This window comes from Tauraco erythrolophus, chromosome 8 (genome assembly GCF_009769465.1).
Source record: "Tauraco erythrolophus isolate bTauEry1 chromosome 8, bTauEry1.pri, whole genome shotgun sequence".
NCBI lineage: Eukaryota > Metazoa > Chordata > Aves > Musophagiformes > Musophagidae > Tauraco > Tauraco erythrolophus.
Genome location: NC_141472.1, coordinates 12609426 through 12621380, shown reverse-complemented (window position 1 = coordinate 12621380; position 11955 = coordinate 12609426).

The window sequence follows — 11955 nt, the reverse complement described above, 5'->3', positions numbered from 1 at the left end:
CTGTTTTGATGATATTTGTTCAAATCTCAGTATGGAAAGTCAACATAATGCTACAGGTTTGAGAGTTGCAGGTATGACCATTACTTGAAAAACTAGCTCTGGGTACAAATATCTTTGTGCCTCTTCTTCCCAGAAAAGACAATTGAGCCTACTGCATTGTTTCACATCAAACTGTGCTGTGAAATTACTGTTACGTACTAGCCAGGGCTAGGAAGAAGTTGAGTAAAATAGCTCAGAAAAGAGAGTTGGTTCTGCATGGTCAGTCATAAGCCTGTACTGCAGTTGTTTGTGCCATTTTGTGAACAGGAGAGGAGGACATTGTACTTGCAGAGACATCTCGGACTCCCTTACTGTGACGGTAACAGTTGTAGCACTGCGACTAATCTTGGCAGTTCATGCAAATGACACTTTAAATGGATAACTCAAATATAAGGATAAGGACCTCTCTAAACTGAGTGTTGCCCTGTTAATACCGGACGCGAACCCTTTCTGTTGTCCTGCGTGCCCCAAGGGGACTTTCCCAAGGAGCGGCATGTAGATGGTTGGTCCTCCCAGACACCATCCTGTGGGGCCTGGAAAAGAGGAGCTGGCACAAGACTCTGCTTGTTGGGAACATGAAACTTCAGAAAAATATTTTGACTCTAGCTCACATCTTGTCCAATTACTTACTCCCTAGGAACTGGGCTCCTACTGCATCAGCAGATCTCCCTTCAGATGCATACATGGCATACCATCAGCTCAGCTCCCCAACAGGAGATTGTTGGGAGTCACAAAGAAGGTACAAGGGTTTGTACTGGATTCTTAGATGAGAAAGTGAGGGGAGCACAGAGCAAATCTGAAAAATCATTTTCTTTATGTATCCATCAAATTTATCTGCAGGGGAAAATGCTATGGTGAATGCTAAGTCCTTGGAAACGGACCTTTACAATGGAAAATAACAGACCAGACCTTTCCTTATAATGCTGAAAGTTCCCTCCTTTTTTTGCTTGCTCTCAGCTGGAACCTAACTTCTGCTTGCTTCTGACCTCTGCCTGGTGAGTGTGTGTTTCGACCAGAGCCCGGGAGAGGACTGTCAAAGCAGAATTTCTGGATTGAATCAGTGGGACACAGAAAGGCTCCGGTCCACGGCAGCGCAGGGCTGGCAACTGCCCTTCTTAGCACGTGGTTTGACACAGAGCAAATCTGCTGATGCAAGCGTAATGCTTCTAGGTATTCTGGCGTGACAGAGACCATAAGGGGCGAAGATACTAACAAGAAAAACTGCCTGAGTTCATACATTCCTAACAGGTACTGGATTTTCTCTTGCTGCTTTTAATTTTTGTTTTTCTTTAAAAGACTGATTTAGATTAATACAGTTTTTCCATTAAGACTCCTTTAAAATAGATGGAGTCAAAACGTGTTGTAACTTGTATGTCATTTTAAATCCCCATTTATAATGATGCTTCAGAAGCCTGAAACCAACATCTGTTTCCTTCTTGGATCGGTTTTCTTCCCTTTTTTTTTTAACTACTTAAAGTCACCCCGTTCTGTAATCAAGGGTTGAAAAGTCATAAATCACAGTTATATCAGATGGGTCGCGGGGTAGGGGAGCTCGATGCTGCGGAATCTAACTTGTCGGGAAATACGTGGCCTCTGTGCAACACAGAGGAGGGGAAGAGGGAATCTCCAATCCTTTGCTCTTCAGTTGCGTGTCTTTGGAAAAAATGTAATTACCCTCATTACCTTCAGCGTGTTTGTAACTCCTGTTGCTGTGCCTTGTGCCAATGATTTTAATCAAATGACGTGCTCCAGGGATTCACCTCGTCAACTCTGAGGGACAAGAAATAATTGACCCCTTCATGCTTTTTTCCCCCCCCTTACGTGCCTGGCTGTGCAGTGATGCTGTGGTGCTGGAGTCACGCTGACAGCCAGAGCTGGGGGTGGAACTAAAGTTTCCCCCAGGTCAGCTCGACAGGAACATTTGAGGATGATGCTCGTTTTCCTCTGGAACATGGAGCATGGACTGTGTGACTTATTTGCTGGCTTATTTAAAAAGAAGTACAGTTTATCTGAAAGGTGAAATAATATATTGAGTATGAAGAGACTTGGGACTTGTCAGGAGTTACCAGACTCTTGTAAGGCAGCCATTAAAACTGTATAATCCAAAAAGAGGTAAAAAAAAAAACCAACCCCGAAAGACTTGATGTCATGTACGACTTTCCCTCTAACAGTTGTGCCTGTTTGATGGGATTTGACAAGCAGTTCTGCATATGCACGCCTTCCCCTTTGGCACGGGTTTGGAACAGCGCCTTCCCCCCTTTCCCTCAGCATGGTGGGAGCCAAAGTGGGCCCGAAGACTCTGGTCCTGGAGGGGCTGAGGACAGTGCCACAAGCCCTGGGCTGGAGCGGGGCGTCAGCGGCCCCCGCCCGGCAGCGCAGTGTCCCCTCCGGCAGCCGCCGTCGCAGGGGGACCGGGGGCTCTCGTGTTCCGGCTCCCTCCGCCCCCAGAGCGGCACCAGCCGCCCCTCCGCGTCCCGCCCGCGCCGTGCGGCAGGTGCCCCCCGGGACCCCGGACTGCGGCCCGGGGCCGGGCCGCCGGTCAGAGCCGCCCCCCGGGGCGGGTTCGGGCGGCGGGGCAGGCCCGGCCTGGGGCGGTGCCGCCCCTCGCGCTGCCCGGCGGGGCGGGGGCGCCGAGGGCCTCCGGGGCGGCCCTGCGCTCCGGCACCGGCCGCCGGCGGGAACAAAGGCGGCGGCAGGCGGCGGTGGCGGTGCGGCCCGTGCGAGGCAGCCCGCCTGCCCGCCCCTGCTTCCTGGGCCGGGCCGGGCGAGGCGAGGCGGCCTCCGCGCCCCCGCCCCGCCCCGCCGGCGCGGAGCGGAGCCGCCGCCGCCGCAGCAGCAGCAGCGCCGGTCGCGGGGCGCGCTCGCCGCCCGCCGCAGGAGCTGCATGTGCGCGGGAGGAGCGGCGGAGGATGGCGGTGCTCAAGCTCGCCGACCAGGTGGGCGCCGCGGGGCGGGCGGGAGCGGGGCGGGCGGCAGGCTCCACCTCAGCTTCAGCCGGCCCGGCTCCGCGTTCTGAGGGGCTGCCGGGGCGCTGAGCGAGGCCCGGCGGAGAACCGCAGCTGAGGGCTCGGTGGGGCCCCGAGCGGAGGCGGCCGCGGCGGGAGAGGCGCGATCCCCCTTTTCGCGGGGGCGCCGCCGCTCGCCGTGTGGTGCCGGCTGCCCGCCGCCCGGCGAGCCCCCGCGGATGCGCTGCTCTTCCCCTCCCGGCGGACATTGGCTCTGCCCGCGCGGGCGGCGTTTGCGGGCGGCCGCGGGGCCGGGACCGGGGCCGGGCAGGGCGCAGCTCGCCGGGCGTCGCGGCGGCAGCCGGGTGGCCGCCGCGGGCACTCGCCCGTCCCCCGCCGTGCAGCCGAGCGCGCCGCCGCGGCCCCGCGCTCCTCGGGGAAATCCTGACATCTCCCGTCGGCGGGGTGGGATGGAAGTGGATGTTGGCTCGTTTCGAAAGGCCTCTTGGCTCTGCTTATCCTTCCTTGGGATTTCTCCCTCGTTTCGTTGCCGTGCCAAATGTATAAATTATTTTTCCTGTCGCCTTTTTACTTAGGAAGTGCCTGTTCGGTTTAGTTGTTGCCGTTGTTCGCAGGCTACTAGGAAAAAACGTAGTCTTAAACCCTTAGGTTGTGTTAAATTTAGCAATGGGCAGGCAGCTGTAATCAGTATTAAAGTATTTCTTGTTGCTGGTAGTTGAAAGCATTTAAAAACATTTAGTAAATTGATATTATGGCTCCCACATCCTGATTTATCCACATACTCTACCAACTGTTACACACGCTGTGTGCTTTAATCTGCTATTTTTAATTTAACGTGGTCCGTGTGTGATCTGCAGCGTGGGTGTCCTGCAAGCCTCAGACCTTCCCGTTGGATTCAGAAGGACTGTCTGTAGACAGCCCCTCTCCAAATACCCCATACTTATAGATCACAAGCCTCACTCGCGGTCTGTTTATGCTCTTCTAAGAAAATGTTGCACATGCACAAAGCTGCTGCGTAGCATGTTGGAAGGAGTTTTGAAAGGGAAAAAGGTTAAAGCTGTTTCTGAAGTAAAAGCAGTGCTGTGTGACCAAGAACAGTCTATACAGGTTTTTGTGTATAACAGAAGGTAGTATTTACGGGCTGTCTCCTGACATGCCCCTCGAACATCCTCATCTTTAGATGTGGTGCTTATGACTGGCAAAGAACACGTTTCACGCCATGAGGCTTCACTACCCTGTGGTGCACAGGCTGAGTCTCATAAATAAGGAGATTCAGGTAGGATCTGCGTATTAAAAAAAAACAAACAGCAAGCATTAATGTTAAAAATACATATGTTACAGGGGACCAGAATTGCACCGTTTCAGTGCTTTTCATCTGTTTAATGAAGACTTTGAATTTACCGGCTTTAGAGTTTTTAAACCTTTGCTGAAATCTTGCAGAAAGGGTTTTGCTTCAGCAGCAGCAGAAGTCAAAACAGATTTAAGTCAAGTGGACCACATCTTGATGAAGTCTGTATTTCTGTAAAAAACCAGTGATGGGCTGTTGTCTTAGCATTCTCCCTTCTCTTCTGAGAACCCTCAAAGCTGAGGGACAAGGCTCCTTAGAGCTGCTCTTGTGCCCCTGCCGAGAGCCTGCTTTGGGGATGCTGAAAACATGGGTGGTGCTCATGGTGGTTCCTGGTCAGGCTGTGGCCTGGGACACGATGTGACAGGCTGATATCTCTTTGTATCTCCTGTCCATTATGAAGGGATATGTTGGTCTACCTGTACTCATCCTACTGGATCTCTTTTGGTTTTCTTTAGTTTCTTCACCAGCTCTTTTTCTTTCACTTCTGAGAAACTAGCGGAGGGGGAGGATATGTTCAAAGCTGGCTGTGGTGCTTCTTCTTAAACTGGGTGCAGAAGTTTATGGGTGCCTGTTTCTGTGTATTCGGAGCGGTTGCTGGCGGAGCCTTTCCGATGTGCAGCCCGAGCGGTTATAACCGAGGCACCGGGGCTGCGCAGGCTGCAGCAGCAGCTCTGTGTGCATCGGGCCCAGCTGTACTTTTTGTCTACATCAGGTTTGACGAGCGCCGTCCCTGGGCTGGCCCACCTCTAACTGAAAGGGACGCAGTAGCAGCAGCCCCACAGGTTTATAGACAGACCCAGGCGAAACAGGGCTGAAGCTGGGATGAAGAATGATGCACCTGGGAAGATTTGCATTCCTGTAACAACTCCTGCCTGGGCTTAGACTCGCTGAGGCTGTGGAAGCAGGCTCCTTCTGGATTTCTTCCTGCTCCTGAGGATCAAGGCAACTGTGGCAGTGATAAAGTGCAGCGATTCAGGAAACCGTTTCCTTTTGCTTAAACACTAGAGGCCACAGCAGCCTGTGCACTTGCAGTCTCCTGCAGGGAGAATCACAGTACATAGGACACTGCCTACCACGTGTACCTGCAGCTGTTGGGACCTGGGCTGCTGTGAGCGTGGGCTGCTTTTTGAACACTGAGTGTCAGGTCTGGTTCAGGTCTTAGTTACAATGCTCAGGAATGGTAGGCTCTGAAATTGAGAGCTGTCTCCTCTGGCTCTCATTGTGATTTCTGTAGCACACGCTTTCCTCTGAATCCGTGACTTTCTTCAGCAGTGAGGAGAGCTTCGTGTAGGAGAAGACTGGAGAACCCCCACGCTGAGAGTTTGAACACGTTTCTCTAAGTAACCTGTTTCCTCCTCGCCTCCATTCTTGGCTTCTCTTACCATCTGCGTCTAACAGCACACAGAGGTTCAGACAGATGAGAAATTAATCACACCATTTCTCATACAGGCTTCGAAGACAGACTTTCATTATTGCTTCTTTTTTGATACAGCTGAAAGGTGCAAAGGTATTGCTATGCTTAATCCTTCAAAGAGATTATTGGTACTTTTGGCTGCATTCACTCCTTAGGCAGGAGAGCTTAGTTTAAGAGTTTAGTGTTAGTGTAGGTTGCTTGAATTTTCTTCCAGTGATGGTTATTGCTAGCTCATCAGTTGGGCCTCGAGAAATCCTTAAATCGTTTAACCACAGGAAGTGTATTCTACCGTCAGTCATTTCTGCAAGAATTTCTTCCAGACCTTTCTTTCTTCAGTAACCCCCCACTAGCCATTTTTGAATGACCAAATGTTAAGTGGAAGAGAACCCAAGATAATTCATAAAACTTAAATTAAATGCCGAGGATTGTAGTCTTTGTCTGTAGTGGTGTTTTTTTTTTACGTAGTGGTGCAGTTTTAAGTGTTCTGATGTTCTAAATATTTCAGTTGTCATATACACATATTGCAAAACTTACTCTATATCTTAAAAACTTTTGACCATTCCTTTTGTTACCGTCACTGCAGTGAATGTTGCTTACAGCAACCATGCAAATTGCTTTAAGGACTGGAATTTTTTTTTTTTCCAGTTCCAAGAGTCATTGCTGTGTTGTTCCCATCCAGTTTATTGGTTGTACCTTTTCCGTTTTGATAAGTGTTCGTATTTTATATTACGCGAGGCTGCAGTTACGTGTGATAAAAGCCTTTGCGTTTAAGCTAGCCTTCAGAAGGAGCAGAAGACAAGTGCTTTAACAAGTGGGTGGCCAGAGGCTTTCAGGCATGAGTCGCACTGACACAGCTCGAGCCTGGCTCTGCACGTATGACAGGGCATGAAAACTCTTGCTGTGCCCCTCGGGTGCTGTTTGGGCAAACCTGCTTGCTGCACCTCTTCATTCCTTCCTGTATTTTGAGTTGCCATTCCTTCCTTCTCCTGAGTCTCCTTTCCCTGTCACCAAAGCTCTCTCTGGGTGAAAGTATCAGTTGTTTTTTGACTTTTGTGGCTGTTTTTTGAGCAGTAGTCGTTGCCTGGACCCACCTGTCTCCTGTTCTCTGAGTAACTAGCAGATGCAGGGTGCTTCCTGCTGCTGCCCTCCCTGCCTGCTGTTCTTTGCACAGCTTATTCTTCATACTTGCACCGAGTAACCTGGTTTCTTGAGAACTCTTTGTTTGCCACTTGCAAACTTTTCAAGAGAAAGCCTATTAGTCAAAGTCGTGCTGAGTGTGCTTTTAATATTCGGGGTTTCCATTGATGGTTCTGGGCAGCACACACAGACAATTGCTCCTGTCAGCACTCTGTTGAGAGGGTAAAATATCTTAAAATATTGCTCTATGTAAAATTCTGTGAGTTAGCTTTTGGAAAATGGTTTTGGAAGAATCTGAGTTTCTGTAGTGTCTCCATCTCATTTCCAGGCTTGCCTTGCCAGCTGAGGCCCTCCTTGCAGGACTGCCAGCACTGCCCGTGGACCTGCAGGTTGTCTCTGTAGCTGACTCCGTCCTCTTCTTCCTGTTTAAAGCCAACGAAGCCGCTCCGGGTGTGGCTGTGTTTGATTTGGGATGCCAGCTCCCTGCCTGTGCAGACCAGGTTGCCTTTGCACACTGTGGTGCCAACGCGCCCATCATGCCATGTCGGAGGCAGCGACGGTCGGAGCAGCTCCTGTGCAGGGATGTCCTGCTTGTTGGTGCCTGTCAGAGGCTGATGCAAGCTCTGCCTTGCCCAGCTGTTGATAAGAGTTACGCACGTTTACAGGAGACATGTATTTATGTCTTTGAAAGACACTGAGAATTTTTTCTGTAAACAAAAATAGTATGGGAAGTTGTGTAGAGGTGAAGCCTTTTTTAAGAGATGTAGTGCATAGAGTTTGTGTGCCTGTACTGCCTGAATTCAGCGGGAAGCTTGTGGTAGATCTGGGAGAGACACAAGCTCTGTCTAGCCTTGACCCAGTGCACCTGGGGGTCAGAGTTGACCTTGACTTCAGGTTCTGTGTGTGTACTAAACAACAGAATTATTTTTCAGCTACCCTTATGAGCATGCATATGCACGCAGAAGGGTAATGAAGCCCAGATAAATGGTTAGTGTGTGCACTTAAGCTGCTATTAGCTGCAAAACCTCATCCTGTCTCCTGGTATTTTGCCTGTTGTCCTTGATTGCTGAGAGTAATGCAGTGTGACCAGAGCTGAAAGGACCATTTCTCTCCCTCCTTTTCCCCAATGTTTTCCTGTGTTTGACGGTTCTCCACTGACCATCAGGATCCTTTTTATTATGGTCACAGAGAAACAGCATTAAACAAATGTTTAAATAATTTTAAACAGATGTCAAAGATCATAAAAATTGGCTGGGCAAAGGCTGGACTTGTGTCCGAATACACTTAAAACCAAAATGAGCACAGCAGTAACAAATAATCTCCTAACAAAACTGATTATATTTCCAAATGGTGATGTCTTTTAACTTATTTCAGAATCATTCAATTGACAAGACTGTTTTTCTGTGTATCCTTTCTCCCTGACAAGTAAAAGCATCTGAGAAGATACCTCTGAATCTGCTGTATAAAATAAGAGTAATGAACCTGTACCCCGTGGCCACAAGTTAATTTTGTGTGGCATGAGGTCCCATGATTCCTCCTCTCCTCAGGTTTTTTATTGCTAGATAATACCAAGGTGTATATTAATTTGCAGGCTGCCAAGTGATTTTGAAAAGGCTCACAGCGAGGAAGAGATAATCTGTTTGAGTAGCCAAAAGACAAAGGTAACTGTGGAGAAGGAGGAATTCACCCACAAGAGTGTTTCCCTCTTCTTTCTTGTGAAACAAAAATGTGGTTGGACCAAAATAACTCCACTGCAGCAGCTGTTGGCTTTCTAAAGCTGTGATGTTCCTAGGTACGACATACATGCTGTGAGGTGTAGCTCCATGCGTTTCAAAATAACGTAAAAACTTTGGAAACAATGGGATGTACCAGCATTCCTGCCCTCATTCAGACCTGTAGGAACGATGGTCGCTGCCATCTCGTATAGATGGCACCTGGTCTCTGACATGTGTCATCGTCTGGTCCTGTTCAGAGGAGAGAGGGAGAAACTCAACTTTGAGTCGCCAAGATACAGGCTTGAAAAGGAAGCTGCTTGCTTTTTGGTCATGACTTCTGCAAGAAGTATCACTTTCTGAGAGATTTGTCCCTTGTTTCAAGGTAAACAAGAAGCACTTTAGTCAGGAGAATTTCTGGGGACGTGTAGCATACTCAAGTCTATCATAGTTATTTCTTTCACAGAGAAATCCTCCAGAAGTTTGCCGTTTGGTAGTACTGTAAGGGTTTTGCAGTGGTTGCACCGAGATGCCCGGGCTGTTTTGCGGGTGTGTGTGCCTGTCATGTTAGGATGTTGGTTTTCTTGAATTGCAGACGGCATCCAGCAAAACTTACCCTCCTGCGTGCACTTGAGGTGTGGTGTTTTATCCCTGCGTGACGAGTGCCTCATGACCTCTCCCTGCTCCTCTCTTAAATGAAGATGTGGTTGTCATGACTACATTTAGCAGAGAGATAAATGTTCCTCCCAGCTTGGGCGCTTGTGTAACGGCTTGGCTCGGGAAAGGTGGTATTTTTATCTGGATCCTTGCTCAAGGGTGGGCAGATGATTCCTGTCACCCGCGAATGACAGTGCCCGAGCTGGAGCCAGCTGGTCGCCGAACACAGTGGCCGCTTGCGCGGTGGGGGCACAGTTTCGACCCGGTGCCGCTCCATCAGCAGTACCGTGGCGGTGCTGTCGGTCACACGCCAGTCTTGGGGGCAAATCCCTGAAAGCCAGCAAAGAAAACTTTTGAGGACTGTTTCTAGAGGTCTGGGTGTAGCTGATCCTGCGTGTTCATTGCCAGAGAGGCAGAGACTGTGGGATGTGGTCCTGGCAGGAAGGGTTTCCCCGTGCTGGCCCGGAGCACTGTGGTGCATTCACCCGGAGGAGCCGGGCCAAGCGCCTTCTCCTCTTCCTAAAGCTGTCCTCCTGATCAGCAGAGCTCTGATTGTTGCATTTTCAGTGGTTTCCCTTTTAAAACTAACAGATTTGTGTTTGTTTTTTTTTTTTTCCCCCCCCCAGAAGTACATATCTGATGTTTGTCACCTTTTTTGTTAGCTGGAAAGCTCGGGCTGTAAAGTTCCCACAGCTGCTGTCTGTGGCTTCAGTTTTGTTTTAATTGCTGCACTAGAAGCATGTAGCAGCATGCTCTTGGAGCCCTTCAGCTTGAGATGGGTGGGAATTAAAGCATTACAAAATTACATTTAAAGGGGGGAAATTATTTTGCAGTTTTATCCGAGGGTTTGAGGTCATTATTGAAGTTTGCAAGGAGTTGGTCAACAAATTACAGCATTTAGTTGTGGCTAGGTAATTGTGACATTCTGAAAAAGTGCGGGCTTTTTGATGACAGACATTTGCATGTGTTTTGCTTTTGGGGGAAGAAAAAGCCTTTCCTGGCTGCAGATGTACAGCCAAAAACGGAGGCTGTTTAATACGTTTCTGCCGTGCAGTGCTGAACCTCCGAGCCTGGCGTAGGCTCGTCTGGCTGATGTTTGTGCTTTGTGTTATGTGGTTTTGTGTACAGACATGCAGTTTTGTGCTGGCGTTATTTGTAATGGCTTGCTTTCTCGATTTAAAAAGAGTGCTTGGGGAGAATGCCCTCGCAAAGCCCCCGCTTCCTCCTCGCAGCGGTGTGGTGCTGCTGCATCTTCATGAGGAAGTAAGCGAAACCGTAGCGGTTGGCTTCTGCACACAGTTTTAACAGATGTGCCTGACGGTGTCTATTTACTGAGCTAAGGCTTCAGCTTTTTCACATAAAGCAGTTGGTTTCCTATGAAAAGCCCTTGTACTGTTGAATTATGTATGTGTAGGATTGCTCCAAGGGCTATGTGTTGATATCCGTAATGACACAGAAAATCTGCAAATAATCGCTAGTGATGAATAATTTGCTGCTTCGGCATTACCACTTCTATTCTGGCATGTTTTGTGATCTCACTATATGACCTGCTTTTTCCCTGTCTTGCAACCTTTGTAATTTTACAGACTTGTTGCTTGATCAAATGTCTTTTGTCCATGCACAAGATTGTAGCAAAACAGTTGTTTGGTACCTACTGAGTTGTATACCTCTAACTGATGTCTCTGTAAATGAAGTGTTGCCACAAGTGGAGAGCATGTAATTTGAAGAAGTTTAATAGTAAAAATGTAAAAATCAAGTATTGCTCTCCACAGTGTATAAACTGAAGAGAAGACAGCAGTCAACTGCACCATTAGATGCACGTTCCAAATATGACCAAACGATTTCTGGGAAGGGAAACTAGTGTGAACATTAATAAGCCTTTATATGCATTTTGTCATTAATAATGTAGGCAGTACCATTCAGATGGAGAACATAACCCGTTTTATCATAGTGTCATTTTAACATGATAGGCTCCTTGCCTTTCCAAGGTGAAAGGGCCACAGATTGCCTTCTGAAATCTCATCCTCAGATGAAATTTTGCTTTTGGCTGCATTGAATCTAGACCAACTTTGCAGGAATATGGGGAAGCTGCTTTGTATTTATAGTAACACACTGGTAGCAACACTCGCGTTTCTGTGTTTCTATGTAGAAAGTTAATTTTTTCCATGCTTATAATAGACAAAGGTGGACAACATGTCCTTTTCACTAGTGTTTTCATTCTTCCCTTCCTAGGTGTGGTGGTGTGTTTTTTTTTTTTATAAAGGTTATTGTGTTTGTCTGTGAGCTTTGTAGTTTTCTGTGCAAAAAGGCAGCACGGCCCATGCCTGTGCCAGTGGGTCCGTGGGCCACCAAGTTAGGGCTGGCGTCTCTGGCCGAGCCAGCCCTCTTGCTGTGTGAGCTGGTGCCAGCAGGGAGCCTGGGATTTTGAAGCTAGAAGCCTGCAGTATTATCTGGTAAAACACTGATTTACTCAGTGTGGTCTTTAGTTGTTTAACATGCCAAAGGTAAAAAATGAGAGAACAAAGGCCTGAAATACCCCATATTGTCTTTGTGCTTCCAGCTGCTTTAATGTGCTTGCCAATGCAACACGCAGCATTTATCTCCAATTTAAAATCAAGAGAAGGACTTATTTAGTCATTGACTCCAGAAACATTTCCAAAGGGCTCTACCAACCGAGTAAAT